This window comes from Peromyscus maniculatus, chromosome 6, assembly GCF_049852395.1.
Source record: "Peromyscus maniculatus bairdii isolate BWxNUB_F1_BW_parent chromosome 6, HU_Pman_BW_mat_3.1, whole genome shotgun sequence".
Classification (NCBI taxonomy): Eukaryota; Metazoa; Chordata; class Mammalia; order Rodentia; family Cricetidae; genus Peromyscus; species Peromyscus maniculatus.
In genome coordinates, this window is record NC_134857.1 from 78976022 (window position 1) to 78982929 (window position 6908).

The 6908-nt window shown below is 42.3% G+C and overlaps 1 long non-coding RNA gene across 2 annotated transcripts; it reads left to right on the forward strand.

Moving 5' to 3' along the window:
* Nucleotides 1-463: 463 nt before the first annotated feature.
* Nucleotides 464-4913, forward strand: LOC143273927 (uncharacterized). 2 transcript variants are annotated; one of them, XR_013052262.1, is made up of 3 exons: nucleotides 464-657; nucleotides 1987-2155; nucleotides 2344-4913. It is a non-coding gene; the product is annotated as an uncharacterized LOC143273927 (long non-coding RNA). The 2 variants fall into 2 exon arrangements; XR_013052261.1 differs by having other exon boundaries at nucleotides 474-657; nucleotides 1987-2098.
* The last annotated feature ends 1995 nt before the right edge of the window (nucleotides 4914-6908 follow it).

Below are 6908 nucleotides of genomic sequence, written 5' to 3' on the forward strand. Positions count from 1 at the left end.
ACCAACACACAATCTATGATTCTAGAATGTGGATTAATGATCTTGTAGACAAAATACATGTGAAACACTACTAATTATTGAAGAACTTCCCTACCCCAGGCTCTCATAATCAATTGATACTGAATTTAGGTTTGAAAGCTCATCACTTATCAATTCAAACCTAAGACACAAATACTAGGAGGAAGAAAGCAAGGTTTAACTGTGAGTGCTGCTAGCCCAGGGGGAGACAGACTGGTGTCTTACCTCCCCTTTCAGATATTGAGAGAGGAAGGGGAATTATGTAAGGACCAGAGAAAGAAGTAGAAAGGAGTGTTGCCCAGGGCTTAAGGGAGACAGTTTGTGGACAACTGGAGATGGTGAATGCCACACTGTGGTGATATTCCCTTATTGTGTGCATGGGACATTCTGGTTTCACATTGTGTGTGATTATTAAACAGAGTTCCTAGAATCAATTCAGAAAAACAAACAAGATTGTATTGGCTGGTAAAGGCTTTTTTTAGGACTGAAAATGAGAAAAATGGGGAGTAGAGCAAAATGCAGTTACTGGCAGCAGCCTCCTAGAGAGGAGCCAGGAAGCATGTCTCTTCTGAGTTCAGGGAACAGCCCTATGGTGGTTTGAAAGAAAATGGCATCCAAAGGGAGTGGCGCTATTAGGAGGTAAGGCTATATTGGAGGTGTGTCACTGTGGGGTTGGGCTTTGAGGTCTCTTTTGCTCAAGCTTCCCTCAGTGTGGCAGTCAGTTGACTCCATGTTGCCTGCAAGCCAAAATGTAGCACCACGTCTGCCTGCACACCACCATGCTCCTGTCATGGTGATAAAGGACTGAATCTCTGAAACTGTAAGCAATTCATTTGAATTAAATGTTTTCTTGTCTCTTCACAGCAATGAAAACTCTAAGACAGATGTAGGTACCAGGAATGGGGTATTGCCGTGATAGTCCTGACCATCTGTTTGTTTGGAGGAATTTGGACTTTGGTACTTCGGGTTAGGAAAGCAATGAATTGCTTTAAGCACTGCTTAATGAGCCATACAAGTAGGAGCATGGAAGAGAGAGGTGCTAAGAAGTATTTGAAGGGTCAGAGGTTCACTGAAGAGGTTTCAGAGGAAAATTATTTTAGTATGTTGCTTTGAGATCATTCTTGTGATATTTTGGTGAAGAAAGTGGCTGTCTTTTGCCCTTGTCTGAAGAGTCTGCCTGAGGCTGAAGTGAAGAGTTTTAGATTCATTCCATTGTCAGAAGAAATCCAAAAACAGCCTAGTATAGACTCTGTCATGTCGATATTAGTGGTAACTATAATGAAGATTTGTAATGAAAAGGAGCAAGCTGACAGGGTAAATTACAGAAAGTAAATTTTGAAGAGAAAAAAGCACTAGGAAGTGGAATGGAGCTAAACCCTATGTTTAGGGAGAACTGGGATAAAGGGAGTAGTGACCTTCATGCAAGATCTCACCCAGCTAAGTTTTCAACTTGTGGAAAGAAACTAAAGAAAAGCTTAGAACTGGGTGTGGTGGAGCACAACTTTAATCCCAGCACTGGGAAGGCAGAGGCTGGGGTATCTCTTAGTCTGAGGCCAGCCTGGTTTACAGATCCAGTTTCAGGACAGTCAAGCTTAGGCGTGAAGGAAACCATCTATAGAACAGAAAGCTAGTAAATATGTAATTGAATGAGACTACTTATTCCAGTCCCAGCAACCTGCAGCACTTGTTGGCTTCAGTCACATGGTTCTGGCTTTGGAGTTAAGGATAGAAGAAAGGAGTTATAGAATAAAGTCACTGAAACCAGGCATGTGTCAGGGGTATCCCTGAAGGAGGCCTAGTAGAGAAGCCATTGTGTGAAGCTATAAATTTGAAGCCTGGATTGCCTTGGAGAACCCAAGATGATAGAAATGTTAGAGTTATGGGATACCTGCAGAGAAGAGATGCTAACAGGGAGTGGAATCATCTCAAAAACAAAAGAAAACCAAAAAACTGTGTTGTATTCCACAGAGCTGAACAAAGCTGGACAGAGTAGGAGATCTGAAGAGTGCTTTGACATCAGACTTGGAGCTGCAGAGCTTGGAGTACCCTTCTTGGAGCTGTTTTTTACTAGCATAGCCAGGTGTGACTGCTTGGAGTTGGCCCTTTGATCTGCTGAGGTCTTTACAGATTCAGAAATGTAAGCATCAGCAATCCATATCTTGGGTTTGCATTCAATCTGCCATAACGTTCAGTGGGACCATGGTAAAGGGGGGTAAAAGGAAGGAGAGATGCTAAATAGAGATTGGAGTTCAGATTCTGGCCATTCTATCTGTTTCCTTAAAAATGGTATTTTAATATCCACTCCCTGATCTGTATTCCTCCTAGGTGCTTGGCTGGGCAATGAAACTCAAGAAGGAAAGAAACATGGTTTTTGGCCTCAAGGAACTACAAATCCAGATGGTTGGGATGGACCATCTGGAATATGGCCCACGAAGTTATGGGGGAGGGGACAGCTCTTCCCACAGCTTCTTAGGTAGCGAGACATATCAACTGAGTCTCAGCTATAGGTAGGAGAAACAAGAAGAACAAATACAAGGTACAAAGATATGAAATCAATGTGCTTTGGTGGAGAGAGAGGCAAAATTTACCCAGTGAATTGCTATCTCTTTCCTAAAGACATACATTTTCTCTTAGAGTTTCTCATGGTCTCATCCACAGTATCTGGATCCCCGAAGGTTCTCAGTTCCACAGATTTGAGGCTTTTGCTGAGTATGTTGACATTGCAGCACGTTGAGAAGCAAGGCCTCCTGAGCTCAGCTTAGGAGCAAATGACTAGTGCTAGGAGCTATGTATTCAGTTGCTATGAAAGCCTCACCAAAATGACTACTTCTTTAGGCAGTGACTTCCCAGAAGCACTCTTTCTCGGTTGAGGTCTCCAATGGGAAACTCTCTGTTGTGTTAAGTAAAAATGTAATATTTAAAAGCAGTCCTTGGAGCTGTATTACCTGGATTTGTAGCCCCAGTTATGTGGTTTATTAGTTACATGACTTTGGACAACTTAGATTTTATTGTGTGTCTTACTCTCCTTACATGTGAAATGGTGATAATGACTTTTACCTTGTGATTTAATACATGCTAAAGCCCTAGATATTTGCTAGATCAATCAATGTTCTATAAATGTGGTTATTATTACTGATAATATTGTAACCTAATACAATGGGTTCACCTCTTGGTGAGTGTGAAGTTCATTAGCACAATCAGGAGGTAGAAAGAATGAAGAAAAGTATGTTGACTGAAGTGAATGAGAAGAGAGCTGGGGCTAATTCCCAAAGCAATGTCTCTAAGCACAGAAAGCAAAGGAGCAAAGTTGTCTTCATATGGTACAGACTCGGCACACTCAGAGGAGAGCACATCCTGAGTACACTCAGGTCAAAGTCTTTCCTGCACAGCGCATGTTCAAAAATGATGACCAAGCATGCCTCTGGGCAGGGAATTCAGTATCATATTGACTAAAATTTACCGTAGGTTACCGAAGTTGGAGGGCTTGGATTGACTCAATGATTCAAGATGTTCCTAGTAGGTTTCCACAGAAGGGTGCATCTAAAACAACAAAAACATCGAAGGCATGTTAATAGCCATGTAAAGGTGCAACAGCACCCTTTGTAAACATAGGATTGGCTCCAGAAGTTATCTGACCAGTGACTAAAAAATTCCCCTCTGACATTCCATTTCTCAGACCTCAGGGCCTTAGAGATAGTGGTAATTCCAAAATCACTTAATGTGAACAGTGCACTGTCAAGACGTTTTTTAGAAAAGTGAAATTTTCTTATTAATAAAGTGTGAAAGCAGCCCCCAGAATCAACTAAGCAGGGCTCATAGAGGCTCATAGAGACTGATGAGGCAGCCACAGAGCCTGCATAGGTCTGTGCAAGGCCTTTTGCGTAGATGCTGTGGTTAAATGTATACCTGGGGGTTTTGTTGGACTTCTAACAGTGGCAGTGGGATTGTCTCTGATTCTTTTGTGTGCTCATAGGACCCTTTTCCTCCTACTGGGTTGCCTCATCCAGCCTGGACATGAGGTTGAGAGGTCTGCTCCTTTCTGAAAGGAAACAAAAGAGCTGTAGATCTGGGGGAGGGAGGAGGTGGGGTGAGTACTGAGAGGAAGGGAGGGAGGGGAGGCTGCATTCAAGATGTATTGTATGACAGAAGAATAAAGAAAAAGAAACAATAAAGTGCAATAGACTTTACTATCACCAACAATAATGTATGAAAACATTTCTTGGACTCTCTCAGCAATTATTTTACAGGAAAATTTTCAACATGTAAATATGGCACACTTAGAATCAAATGAACATTCATAATTTAAGTAACACAGACAGTTTAGGTTTAATGCCCTAGAGAATCCAGGATAATTATTCTGAAAAACACCACTGCTTCTGTGAGTGTCTATTAAAGACAAGATGTCTGTTTTCAAATAATTCCAAGATGAGTTTGAACTCCAGCAGCAGCGTTAACGTGAACTAAACACAAAAAGGGGGAAATGCAGAATAGAACAGACCACTCCTTGCTCAACTGGGACAGTGTCTAAAGAAATGCAGATATGGAGTACAACTTTAAGAATCCCACTTCTGATGAGCAGAAGTTTCATCACTAAGTTCCCCAAGGTGTTATTTTTCTAATCATACACTCATGGGCTCCCATCCCCACACTGAGACAAGAACATTCTGATGGAAACAGACCGAAACCCATCTTCCTTAATCCATAAAAATTTACATTGTCTTGTAAAAATTAAACAAAACTTTCCTCTGGGGAACCTTCATGTTGATGCAGGTCCTCAGTATGGAGACAGACACCACCCAGGTTCCAAAACCTTTAATTGTCAACAGCCAAGATGCAGATTTTTCTCAATCTCCCAGGATTCATAGACACATGTGCCCCCAACCAAGCCCTGCTTCCCAAAGATATTCTTCAGTCTTCCAGTACTTTAACTAAAGGCATCTGGCTCTTTTAATCTTCCAGATCTCTGATTGCTGTAACTTCTGTGACTTATGCTGACCCCTTCATGTCATCTCCAACACAGATCCTTCTCTATAACCCCAAAACCCTACCCACAGATAGAAGGCTTCGTCATGACTCACAATCCAGAGAAACTTTTGAACTAAAGCTTCAGAGCTGCCACTAAATTCAACACAAGTTAGTAGGAGTGCAGTTAGGCACCAAGGAGCAACTTCTCCATCTGTTCATGGCCTGACTCTGTCAACAAAGTAAAGTCAACCCAGGACAAAATGCCATTGCCCACTGATTCTACTGTTGTCAGGCAAAGCAGCCACAAGCCCTCAAGGTTTAAGTTCCACCTGGGTGACCAATTTTGTAGCTGAAACAGGTTTGCCTCTTGGGAAGTACAAAGTCAGTAAGTTCAGCAAAGGCCACAGCTTAGGTGGCTGAACCTCAGAATATCTGCCTAGTTGCCAATGTTACTAGCTCTCATTTAAGGAGCATTTTCTACTAGCAAGCACAGCCTCTCCATACCCTCTCATGGCAGAGCCATGAGGCAGTCTAGTGTCTCTGTACAGGATTCCCAATATAAGGTGGAGGTAGGAAGTACTTTGCTGCTTCTCAATAAAAACAACTTTCTTTCCTGGTCCAGACATTGTCTTCTGTCACTTAATTTGCATTTAGTTGACTTTGATCCTGGATCCTCATGAACTTTTTGATAAACACAAACTAGCTCCAAGATGCCATGACTTTTATATCAATGGGTTTTTGATAGTGAATCCACAGCACTTCATTATGGATGCCCACACTCATGACTGGTATGGTGGTATTTTATTTGTACTGAAATGTGATTTTAATTGTATGTTAATAAATAAAGTTGCCCAGGGGTCAGATCTATTAGAGCCATAGCAAGAGCATGGCAGTCCACAATACCTCGTTGTGGATGCCCACACTCATTACCGGAATCTTGATCTCCTGTTCTGTCTCTAGAATCTGGCTTTTTCTGTGATTTGAGGAAGAATTAGAACCTTGTTGAGACGCTTCATTTCTTTCCAGTCTGTTCTGGCCTATGTAGTGAATTCAGCAGCTAGAGGACACTTTTGACTCTATAAGATAAGGATAAATAGTGAAATCTATAACAAAAGTCATTGTTCTGTCCCAAGATCTCCAGCAGTCCCTTTAGGCCTTCTCCCCATATGTCCTTGTAACTCATGCCGTGCCTCTGGCCCTACCCATAGCATAGTGACTGCTGAAGGTTCATAGCTCGTAATGGGATTAGAAATGTGCAAACTTCTTTTGAAGTGATGTAGCCCTATCCATGACTGATTTTAGTCACTGGAGGGTGACATCAGCCTGATTGTCTTCAGAGGTCAAGTGTCATGCTAAGCCTTATGATCTTCAGGCATGCATAACCAAGTCCAGGGTTCATCTTGACTTGCAAAACTATCTCAAGTGAGACACATCCCAGAGCAGAAGCAGGAGGATCATGAGGACCAGGCCCCTCATCCATATTCATTGAATTGCACAGGACTCCAGCATTTTATGGAATGGCAACTGCTTCCTGGCTGAATCAAGACTGCTTGGGATGGCATCTCATTTTCATGACCCAAACTGAACAGGCATGTTGCTCTATGGGTAGCAATGGCCACCTGAAAAGGACAAACAACCCTTCTCAGTTTCCTCTGAGTGTACTCGAATTCCTATTGTCTCTGTCTATGGAACCTGGATGGGTCCACGACTGGCCTGTTTTGCCGTGAACCAATTCTCTAGAACTCAAGAGATGCTGTCAAGCCTCCACCTCAAATGGCACTATCTGTGACCTTATGTCTATCCATTGAGATTAATTCCTGTAGTTGGAAGGTTTCTGTGGTCCCACCCAACCCACAGACCCACAGCTACTTATAAAATAATCACTCAGAGGCTTACTATTATTTACAAACTGTATGGTCTCTGGC